This window comes from Myxocyprinus asiaticus, chromosome 22 (assembly GCF_019703515.2).
Source record: "Myxocyprinus asiaticus isolate MX2 ecotype Aquarium Trade chromosome 22, UBuf_Myxa_2, whole genome shotgun sequence".
Lineage (NCBI taxonomy): Eukaryota > Metazoa > Chordata > Actinopteri > Cypriniformes > Catostomidae > Myxocyprinus > Myxocyprinus asiaticus.
The window spans coordinates 20385283-20397783 of record NC_059365.1 but is presented as its reverse complement, the minus strand read 5'-3'; the positions used below and the strand labels follow the sequence as shown (position 1 = coordinate 20397783).

At 40.8% G+C, this 12501-nt stretch overlaps 1 pseudogene; it reads left to right on the top strand.

Moving 5' to 3' along the window:
* The window catches only part of LOC127413188 (thread biopolymer filament subunit alpha-like), a 31720-nt pseudogene extending 27181 nt beyond the window's left edge, over nucleotides 1–4539 (top strand).
* Nucleotides 4540–12501: the final 7962 nt, after the last annotated feature.

Genomic DNA, 12501 nt, shown 5'->3' with positions numbered 1-12501 from the left:
GGTGGGTTTTCAAGCATGAACTGCCTTTTTAAGTTCATGCCACAGCATCTCAATAGGATTCAGGTCAGGACTTTGACTAGGCCACTCCAAAGTCTTCATTTTGTTTTTCTTCAGCCATTCAGAGGTGGACTTGCTGGTGTGTTTTGGATAATTGTCCTGCTGCAGAACCCAAGTTCGCTTCAGCTTGAGGTCACGAACAGATGGCCGGACATTCTCCTTCAGGATTTTTTGGTAGACAACAGAATTCATGGTTCCATTTATCACAGCAAGTCTTCCAGGTCCTGAAGCAGCAAAACAGCCCCAGACCATCACACTACCACCACAATATTTTACTGTTGGTATGATATGCGGTGTTAATTTTACGCCAGATATAGTGGGACACACACCTTCCAAAAAGTTCAACTTTTGTCTCGTCAGTCCACAGAGTATTTTCCCAAAAGTCTTGGGGATCATCAAGATGTTTTCTGGCAAAAATGAGACGAGCCTTAATGTTCTTTTTGCTCAGCAGTGGTTTTCGTCTTGGAACTCTGCCATGCAGGCCATTTTTGCCCAGTCTCTTTCTTATGGTGGAGTCATGAACACTGACCTTAACTGAGGCAAGTGAGGCCTGCAGTTCTTTGGATGTTGTTGTGGGGTCTTTTGTGACCTCTTGGATGAGTCGTTGCTGCGCTATTGGGGTAATTTTGGTCGGCCGGCCACTCCTGGGAAGGTTCACCACTGTTCCATGTTTTCGCCATTTGTGGATAATGGCTCTCACTGTGGTTCTCTGGAGTCCCAAAGCTTTAGAAATGGCTTTATAACCTTTTCCAGACTGATAGATCTCAATTACTTTCTTTCTCATTTGTTCCTGAATTTCTTTGGATCTCGGCATGATGTCTAGCTTTTGAAGATCTTTTGGTCTACTTCACTTTGTCAGGCAGGTCCTATTTAAGTGATTTCTTGATTGAGAACAGGTGTGGCAGTAATCAGGCCTGGGTGTGGCTAGAGAAATTGAACTCACTGTGATAAACCACAGTTAAGTTATGTTTTAACAGGTGGGGCAAACACTTTTTCACACAGGGCCATGTAGGTTTGGATTTTGTTTTCCCTTAATAATAACAACCTTCATTTAAAAACTGCATTTTGTGTTTACTTGTGTTATCTTTGATTAATATTTAAACTTGTTTGATGATCTGAAACATTTAAGTGTGACAAACATGCAAAAAAATAAGAAATCAGGAAGGGGGCAAACACTTTTTCACACCACTGTGTGTATATATATATATATATATATATATATATATATATATATATATATATATATATATATATATATATCTTCCTGGTGCAGTGGCCAACTGTCTGACTGTCAAGTGGACTTGGCATAAGCTTTGTCTAATTCAATGTTGTTACCCACACAGCAGGTTCTCCAGACCAAGAATTGCTGTGGAGATCCTCAGCACCACCCTGCCAGTCTTATTCTTGTCTCTGTTTACAGGCTGTCTTGAACAGATCCAGGCACTGCCATCACCACACACTCAAAGAGCCGAAAGGAAGGTCTTCTGGTGCATGTTTAACAAACAATCCAGTTAACGTAATTAGCTGATAAGGCACGTTTTGATTCAATGTGTATGTTAAGTTTGGCATATCTTGTCAATGCTCAGCTGCATTTTTAATACATATGCTTAATTTTTAATACATTTACAACCTAAAGGAACCATGATGAAATGCAGATTTATTCCTTGGGGAGAGCAGCAGAAAGGACAGTGCACAAGAATTTGCATATGTATCAGTTTCACTGTGCATCTTGATTTCCTTTGTGTGCTCTGTATATGCATGGCACTGTGCTGGTACTAATGATCGCTGAGACAACAGGTTTGACCCAAATGTGGTAAGATTTAGTCTTGGGTTCACACTGGTGGGGCTGTTTCTCATTTTGGTACAAACTGTGCCAAAAAAGCCTGGCTGTTTCTCGAGATGCTGTGACTGAGAGGGGCTCAGCTGGCTGTGCTAAAAGATAAGAAAAAGAGAACAAGGGAGCTCTCTCTCTCTCTCTCTCTCTCTCTCTCTCTCCCTCCCCCCTTTTCTCCCTTTCCCTTTCTCTCTGTCACTCTAAAACCCTGAGGAGCTGACCTGCATTAAGACATCAGGAAGAGTGGGGTGGTTAATAGGATGGATACAGGCAAACATCCTCAGAAGCTTGTTAAAGATTGTAGCATTGGCAGCGATTTAGAAAATGAGCTATTTTAGTGTAATGGGGTTCATCAAATCCAAGTTGTTAAATTATAGCAGTCTGGCCCGCTCCCAAAAATAATCACTTTTGCTCTAGGACATCTCCATCTCCGTATCCTAATGCATTTATAAGCTGTGTAGTATTCACAAAGGTTGTCAGTTTATGCCTTATCACATGATTGAAGCATCCCCAGCCAAGATTTTCCAGCCATTACATCAGAACCTCCTCCAGCTCTGAGAGGTAAAAGATGATATGGCCAGTGCAATTTGTGCTTTAAAGGATCTCTCCTCCAAAACACGTCTGTTTCTCATTGAGCTCAGTTTGTTGTAATGTTTCATTGAGCGAACATCTGTCTAATGCCCTAGAGCAAATCTGCAACATAAGATTGTTTCTACATTCCTTGTATTAGCAGCACTCCCTGATGCTTTTTTAAGAAATGTGCTCTATATATCTAGCATACGCTATCTGACAGTGATTTCCTCATCCTGTGTAATTTCCCAATGACTCCTTGCATGATACTTAAGAGAGACTTCTCTAGAGAGCTTTGCCTCTGTGTGGCCATACAGTATGTTAGCTTGTATCATGGTATCACTGAATTCAGTGTAACCACTTGTATAAACGCACTGCAAAATGATCTAAATGATTTGCACTTTGTATTTTTAAAGGGGAAACTGTAACGGAAGAGTATCGTAGCACCACTAAATACAAATAAAGTGTTTTGGTAACACTTTATGATAATACTTTATATTTGTTAACATTACTGCATTATTTATCAAGAAAACAAAAATCCACTATTTATTAATCTTGGTTAACGTTAGTTTCATTTTTAGTTCATGTTAGTTCATAATACATTAACTAATGCGAATGTATACAACTTAAATGTAAAAAAAAAAAAAAAGATTGGTAAATAGGGGTGGGCGATATGACCAAATACCTATATCACGATAATGGTTAATTTTATATCACGATAATGATATATATCATGCTATAGTACAATTTGTTGGAAAATCAGTTAAAATTGGTTAGTATATTAAATAACCATATTGTATTTTTGATAATCCAGTTAGTGAATTAAATACTTCCAAATACTTCCTCATATATAATTTTCTCTTTATTTCAAAATTTGACAATAGTCCAAGTACAAAATGCTAAATTTCACATTTCAGTTTGATGTTTTTGACCATTATTATTATTATAAACTTTCCTCAAGAAACTCAAGATCTCCCCAAAGCAATGCAACAAAGAAAATGCATGAGTTAAAAAAAAAAATCCAATGAAAATAAACACTTCAGGAAACATCCAAAATGATGTAAACACTTCTTACAGAAAATAAATATGAAATAAAATAAACACTTCTTGGCAAAAAAAATAAATAAATAATAATAATTAATTAATGCAAAGTGCATCTTTTGTGCTTTCATAATATTCTTTTACGTGCTTATTTGATGAGGTAAAACAAATTGCTTGTATTATGAATGATTATCTTCGTGCGACCTATTGGTATATGTAGAATTAACATGACAAGACATAAGGTTGTTAAATGCTTAAAAAGTATTTTATTGTTTGTTCATGTGAACTATTGCAATAACATATACAATACAATACAACCTAATTGTAAAATGTTACTGTTGTTTTTTTTTTTTATCATGCGATGAGGTCAAATTAAAGATAATTTGGTAACACTTTACAATACGGGTGCATTAATAAGCATTAATTCATGCCTAACTAATGCACAGATAATATTGAGTTAATGTATGACTCATGATTAACTAAGCCATTCATTAATGATTGCCACATCAGCAACTAATAAAGAGTCTGTCTGATTCATATATTAAGTCATATATGAATTGCCATTAATTAAATGTGTCATCATGGATTAATTCCCTAACAACTTATTATATGAACTAATAGTGTGAATTAATGTGTTAATTACCACAATGAGCCGAAGCCATGTATTTGAACTTCCACCCAATACGAGTGCACTAATATGCATTAATACATGCTTAATTACTGCATTATTACTGCAAATTCATGTGTCAATTACAACAATTACTTAATGATGAGTTAATAGTCATGTGCCTCAACAAGTAAAGTCATAACATAATGATATCTTTGCAAACCATTAGTTAATGTTTTTGTGGAGTGGGTCGTGGTCATGTGTCTGGCACTGGGGAGAGAGGAAGCGGTAAGGGCCATCACCTTGTGATTAATGATGCGTAACACCTGTGTCTTGTTACAGTGACGACGGAGATGGGCTTGAAAAGGCCGCCGAGAACGCCAGTGAGGGAGAGTTGGGAACAAAGAAATCCAGAGGCCTGTAGCTGAAGCTTACCAGTCTGTGAAGCTGAGATAGATTTAAATTGTTAATTTGTGAATCTGAATTATTTTGTGTTGTGAAACTGACATGCACGAACTGTAGACAAACAGAAAAACATTAAAAACTGACTTACTTGGACTGCCACCCTGCTTCCGCTCCCTTCCTTTTTCCTGGAACCTTCTTATACTCGTGCTGAAACCCGGGAATTCCTTCTGCAAAGACTGGCCCCCATGGACACCTCACCGCTGGGCGAGGTCATCTGTGCCCTGGCTAGCATCCATGAGACCCACCACCAAGCTCTGCTCGCACAGGAGCATCATTTCCAGGACCTCCTCCAGGAACGAACCTGGAGGCAGAGATGAAGCCGCACACCTCCTCAAAAAGATGGGCCCTCAGGACGATCCGGAGGCGTTCGTGGGAATCTTTGAACACTCTGCCACCGCCTCTGGCTGGTCTTAAGCCCAATGGGCCCTCCACTTGCTACCGCTGCTTTCCAGGGAGGCCCAACTCGCAGCATAACAACTGCCAGCTGAGGACCGCCTGGACTACGTGAAGCTGAACACCGCTATCCTGCAATGGGTGACCATACGTATACCCAAGAGAACTGCAGAATGGGTCCAGTGCCATCGCCCCACATCGGTGGATGATGCCGTCCAGCTGGCCGAAGCCCACATGGTGGCCTACCAGTAAGCCAGAGAGCCGCAGTCCAGTTCTCTCTCTCTCTCTCTCTCTCCCTCTCTTGCTTCTCCTCCTCCTCTTGCCCCTCCCTCTCGCACTATACCTGCTACCCGGAAACGGGGAGTGGTTCCACCCAAACCAGCGCCCTGCCTTCACAGGCTGCACTATGCGCCAGCCCCCTCTCCTACCCCTCTCCATCGTCATTTCCAGGTTGATGTGTCCGCTGGGCTGTCGGGGTTGCGGGGAGCCGGGTCATGTCCAAGACCGGCGTCCAGTGATGGAGGTGGAGATGTGGATTCGGGTCCCTGACACGCCACAGTCTGCCCCCGGTCGAGCAGGGACGTACAGGATACCGGTAAAAATTAAGGGCCGTACATACCAATCGTTGGTGGATTCTGATTGTAATCAAACCTCGATCCACTGCGGCTTGGTTCATGACGGGGCTTTGGGTACAAAACACAAGGTAATTATGAGGTGTGTGCAAGGGGATGTTCACAAATACCCGGTAGTGACTACCGTTATTCAATTTCAGGGAGTAAAGCATAGAGTGGAGGCCACGGTTAATTCCCGCCTCACCCATCCACTGATTCTGGGAATCAATTGGCCAGGGTTTAAACGATTATTAAAAGCATTGTGTGTGGATGGGTCCTGCAAACCAAAAACACGGTGTGTGACGCGATGACTGGGGAGGCAGAGCCGCGGCTGTCTGCATCTGCTCAGCATCAGAATGACGCAGGAGGGGAATCCTCTGGCATTCCCTCCCTCAGGGAGTTCCCGGAGGGGGATTTCCCTCTGGAGCAGTCGCGTGATGAAACCCTTAGGAGCGCCTTTGACCAAGTGAGAGTAATCGATGGCCAGCAGCTCCAGCCCAACGTCGCCCTCACATATCTGTACTTTTCAATTATTAGGGACCGGTTGTATCGAGTGACGCAGGACACTCAAACCCATGAAACTACAACCCAATTATTAGTCCCAAGGAGCCGTCGGGAAACACTTTTCTAGGCGGTTCACCACAATCCTATGGCAGGTCATTTAGGGCAAGAACACTACACCATTTAATGGCACGCTTTTATTGGCCGGGCATTCACGGGGATGTACACAGATGGTGTGCAGCATGCTGTGAATGTCAGCTGGTGAATCCACCGGCCACCCCAAGAGCGCCATTGTGCCCATTACCATTAATCGAGGCCCCCTTTTTATGTAACCTCAAAGGGTCCTTGCCACTTGGTGAGTAATTTCGAGCTTGATGTGGGGAGTAATACAAGTACTTTGTCTCCCGGTGCAAATTCCCATAGCTGGGTACCCCTATTATACAGCCGGCTTTGTGTCTCTTGAGCTTGGAGCAAATTCTGTGTAGTGTAGCTTTGCTCGAAGATCGAGGACATACTTTGAGGTGAGTCGGGGACCTCGATTATGAAGTTAAATGAACGGATAGAGGTGGGGCACATCAAATTTACCACCTCAACCTCCTTAAATTATGGAGAGAGGCTGTCCCCATGTCCATGGCGATGGTAGTTGAGAGGTGAAGCTCAAAGCCGATCCATTCACCCCGGTCCCTTGTGGAGACCACCTCTCGTCGTCCCAGCTAACGGAGGAGGCCAGGTTGCAAAGAGAGTTAGCGGACGTGTTCTCTCCTCTTCCCGGTTGGACTAACCTCATACAGCACCATATCGAGACCCCACTGGGAGTGGTAGTGCATAGTCGGCCATACCGCGTACCCGAACACAAGAAACAGGTGATTCAGGACAAATTAGAGGCAGTGGGGGTATGGGGGTAATTGAAGAATAGCACAGCGATTGGGCGAGCCCCGTTGTTGTTGTACCTAAGAGTGACGGGTCAGTCCGGTTCTGTGTTGATTACCAGAAAGTCAATGCGGTGTCTAAATTGGTGTCTAAAAAAAAAAGTGCGCAATTGGGCGGGTGAATGTACGGTATCCAGGCTTCCACTTGGGTCATGGGCAGGTACGTCCCCAAATTGATAAGACTGCAGCGATAGCAGCCTGCCCACGTCCCAAGTCCAAAAGGAGGTGAGGCAGTTCATGGGGCTGGCTGGCTATTATAGAAGGTTTGTTCCTATTTTTTCTGATGTCACCAGCCCCTTGACTGAACTCACTAAAATGGGGGCACCAGATCCAGTCCAGTGGACAGAGGCATGCCAACAGGCTTTCACTTGAGTGAAATCTGCACTCTGTGGTGGGCCGCTTTTTTGTGCTCCAAACTTCTTTCTCCCCTTTATTTTACAGACGGATGCATCAGAGAAGGGGTTGGGGGCCGTGCTCTCACAGGAGGTGGAGGGTGTGGAGGTTTCCAAAAACATTGCCTCACTAAAGAAAAAAAAAAACAGAGGGATGCAGAGATAAAAAAAAAGAGATATACAAAATATCACATATATACTACCGGTCAAAAGTTTTGAAACACTTACTCATTCTTTATTATAAATGTTTTTTTCACATTTAGAATAATAGTAAAGTCATCAAAACTATGGAATAAAATAAATGGAACTATGGTAATTATGTTGTGACTAAACAAAATCCAAAATAAATCAAAACTATGTTATATTTTAGCATCTTCAAAGTAGTCACCCTTTGCCTAGATTTTGCAGAAATGTACTCAAGACATTTTCTCAACAAAATTCTTGAGGTATCACCCTGGGATGCTTTTTAAACAGTATTGAAGGAGTTCCCATCTATGTTGGGCACTTATTGGCTGGTTTTCTTTATTATAAGTCATCAATTTCAAAAACATTTTTTTATTATTGCATTTTAGTTTTATAATGAAATAAATGAATATGGTGGCACAATTATATTTTTGTCTACAAAACTAATTTCAAACATTTAAGCATACGCCTTAAGATCAAAAGATTTTTAAGATCATGAGAAACATTTCAGTCAAGTGTTTCAAAACTTTTGACCGATTGTGTACATGCATATATACAGTATATGTATGTATATGTGATATTTTGTATATCTCTTTTTTTTTTATCTCTGCATCCCTCTGTTTTTTCTTTTTTCTTTAGTGAGGCAATGTTTTTGGAAACCAATGTTAAATAAACAGCTTTTATAAAGTCCAATGATGGTCATTAATGATAAAGTAGTTCTCAAGTCATGACTTTTTAGGCAGTACTTTGGCTGTATCAGCATTTGTTTTAATGAATCATTAACTAATGGTTTGCAAAGATATCATTATGTTATGACTTGACTTGTTGAGGCACATGACTATTAACTCATCATTAAGTAATTGTTATAATTAACACATGAATTTGCAGTAATAATGCAGTAATTAAGCATATATTAATGCATATTTGTACACCTGTATTGGGTGGAAGTTCAAATACATGGCTTCAGCTCATTGTGGTAATTAACACATTAATTAACACTATATAATATGTTGTTAGGGAATTAATCCATGACGACACATTTAATTAATAGCAATTCATATATGACTAAATATATAAATCAGACAGACTCTTTATTAGTTGCTGATGTGGCAATCATTAATGAATGGCTTAGTTAATCATGAGTCATACATTAACTCAATATTATCTGTGCATTAGTTAAGCATGAATTAATGCATATTAATGCACCCATATTGTAAAGTGTTACCGATAATTTTAAAGTGACATTTGGTACATATTATGGTGGATTCCTCTTGAATGGTGAACTAATTGCATGAGTACCCTGTTTTGGGGGTTGTAGTTAAAGCTTAGGGCTGGTAATTAGAAGGTTACTGGTTCGATCCCAGTAAAATGCAAGTCAGGAGCTATCACCACTGTGCCCTAGTGCCAATGAGGCAACCTTGACTCAAGGTTACTGTGTGGGATTTATTCCTGTAATAAGTTAATGGTGGTGTTCTATGGCTGCATCACATGAAAGTGGTAAATATATTCATGCAGCACTGGTGATAGCAATAAATAAAGATTGTTCTTATTTTTCTTAAACTACTTTTAGTTTCTTAAACTTTTAGACAATTATAATTGTAGACAAAAAAAGAAATAAAAATGAAATGGTTCACTAAAGTTCCTACAACTCAATTTTCCCTTTCGATAAGCTGCACTTTTGATTGTTGTAGATTTCACTAGGCTCAGACAAAATGGCCTTTCTTCTTCTCTGACAACAGAAGGAAGATTCATTTCCCACTTGAAAGATTAGTAGAATACCTCGAGGGTAGCGACTCGTGCTGCTGTCCGTCTGTCTGTCGAAGTGATGGCTGTGGTGTTAACATCTGCCTATTTGCACTGCATCCCACAAACCGCAGCCCTTCCACAAAGCTTGAGACTCCCTTCAAGATGTGGCGTCCCCCTAGAGATAATGACTCCCTTTTGCAGATAATAACTTTGCCCTTCTACTGCAATAAACTGGCAAGAGCCTTCTCTACACTTTTGAGAGGGGCCACACTATGGTGCCCCTCAATGGAGTTCATCAATGGTCTTTCCTGGATCAGGATGTTTTATTGTTAGTTATCTACCAATCTTTTTGGAGCACTGCACTGATAACCTTCTCTCCGGGGTGACTCCCACCTAATCTGTTTCCTACAAGGCCTCGTGTGTTTCATGCTTGGATGTAAGAGATGCATTGTGGGCTAGTTAATGTTTTGCAGAGAATTTGAGGAGGCACTGATGTTTAAATTGTTAGATCTCCCAAAAATAAAAAAATTTAGTAATTTATTCAGTCATGAGGGTGAGTAAATGATGACAGAATTTACATTTTAAAGGGATAGTTCAACCAAAAATGAAAATTCTCTCATCATTTACCCTCATGCCATCCCAGATGTGTATAACTTTTTTCTTCTGCAGAACACAAAGATTTTTAGAAGAGTATTTCAGTTCTGTTGGTCCTTTCAATGCAAATTAATGATGACAAAAAATCTGAAGGTCCAAAAAGCGGATAAAAGCAGCATAAAAGTAATCCATAAGACTCCAGTGGTTAAATCCATATCTCAGTGGTTAAATCCATATCTTTAATATGATAGGTGTGGGTAAGAAACCGATCAATCTTTAAGTACCTTTTCACTATAAATCTCCACGTTCACTTTCACTTTCAGATGTGAAAATGAAAATAAACAGGTGCCACGTGTGACTTTCAGATGTGAAAGTGGAGATTTATAGTAAAAAAAATGACTTAAATATTGATCTGTTTCTCACCCACACTTATATCACATTTAAAGACATGTATTTAACCACTGGAGTCTTATGGATTACTTTTATGCTGCTTTTATCTGCTTTTTGGACCTTTAGATTTCTGGTCACCATACATTTGCATTGAAAGGACCTACAGAGCTGAAATATTCTTCTAAACATCTTCATTTGTGTTCAGCAGAAGAAAGAAAGTCATACACATCTGGGATGGCATGAGGGTGAGTAAATGATGAGATAATTTAAATTTTTGGGTGAACTATACCTTTAACCTTAAAGCAAATAACCCCAAAAACAAGGAAACAATTCCATAAGGCAACAGCAAATGGTTCAATAAAAGCTTTAATGCCTGTGTAACTGGTCCTGCTCGACCCGCTCCAAACAGGATTCAAACCGGCGTCTCCGGCATGGGAAACTTGCACGCTAATGAGGAGGCTAAATGCTACTGCCCTTAGCATCAGTCGCTAATGCGCCTCTTGAGGCCAGGGGAGTGAGGTTTACACACTGCACAGCTACCTACCAGCTGGCTACCATTACACCTGTAAAGAAACAATGTTTCTGAAGTTACTGCCCAGCACAAGTCCTTGCTCCATTTTATAATGTTACAAGAACCCTATGGAGGACTCTTGTTTACTACCAGCAATGCAATCATAAAGACTGCAGTAGAGCTCTTAAACAATCTTAAGCATCCTTCTATACTGTACTACCTTCTTTCATCCCAAACAATCTTGATCAGAGGAAGTCAGTGGCAGTCCTTCAGAGGAGGCAAGAGATGCTCAGCTGCCTCAAAATTGTATTTTACAAGAAACTTAACAACTAAAGTGATAACATTAACAGTCATTTTAATAATTTTTTCCTGTGCAGTAACCCAGGTGAGTTTTAATCAGCATAAAAGCTCCCCTAATTAATAAACTAAATATCATCAGTTTCCATCCAAAATGTGGCAAAAAAAAAAAAGTCAAAACAGAGTTTAAATGAAATAAGCTTATATCATTGTCAGAGGTTTAACATTTGAAGCCAATTAGCTTACAGTATCACGTTAGTGCATCATTAAGCTTGATATAAACATGATATTAAAATGCACTTAAATTTTTTATTGGGTTGATCTTTTAATACTGATCTACATGTTAACCTCCCCTGAAAATTCCCTCACGGACTGGCACTGGAGAAAGTAGGAATTTTCAACTCTGCTAGCTGCGTTATTCATCAATACAGTGTCACTAAGTCTTTTACTGACCACCTGTACAGTAATGAAATGTGCAAAGTTGTGTTGATGGGAAAGGTGTGACCTTGAATATGTTTAGCTATGCATCGTTGCACTGGCTTTGTTCACCTTTTGTGAATGAAGGCTAAAGCGCCTGACCTGCTCTGTCTGTGCGTTTAATCCTTAATGACAGTTTTTGGCTCACTTGTGAGGGAAATGAGTTCAAGGATATGTTCAGAACGCAGACACCCCTCTTTGCTCCCACTCACCTATTTCTAGAGTGGTCTAACAGAGCAGATCTTCCCAAAGGGACTCTTTGAACAAATCACAAGAAATCAGCACCCTGATTAGAGCAGAAACCAGAGTGAGCTGAAAGTCAAGCCTCCAACCAATGTCTGAAAATGACAGACGCTCCCACATCACTCCCTGGTGGCTCACCCCCAACCCTTAGCATTTGTGCTGGTTTTGTTTTTATGACCACGTCAATGATCCATCCCCTCTGCAAGACAACCACTGTTAACACAGCTGAGGCGCATTAGGCCCGTGTTGTTTTTGCTCCTTACCTGGCTCCAGGCTCTGCTTGCAGTCCCCCGTGTTTTCCCACCACTTCACTGCAGCCGCAGACCCCATGCAAGCATCCAAGTGGCAACTCTTGGAGGCTGTTATGTGCTTAATTGCCCATGATGTTGTTCTTTCTGCAGTTTTGACATTTGGAATGGCAGTGATTTGACAACGTGCTGTCAGATCCACTATGTATCAGCGTGGCTGATTAATCAGAAGTGACTGAGCTGAAAACCAAAAAGAACCCAGCAATGTGTGCCCATCGGTTACCGCTGATGGCTCCGCTGGTGGTACATTTAGACAGCCAACAGTCATAAAGGCTTTTTATGGTGTGGCAGAAGAGACTGGGGGCTTGTTGCCAAGGGCAGTCCAGATGTTACTGCTGTGTTTTGGCTTAAA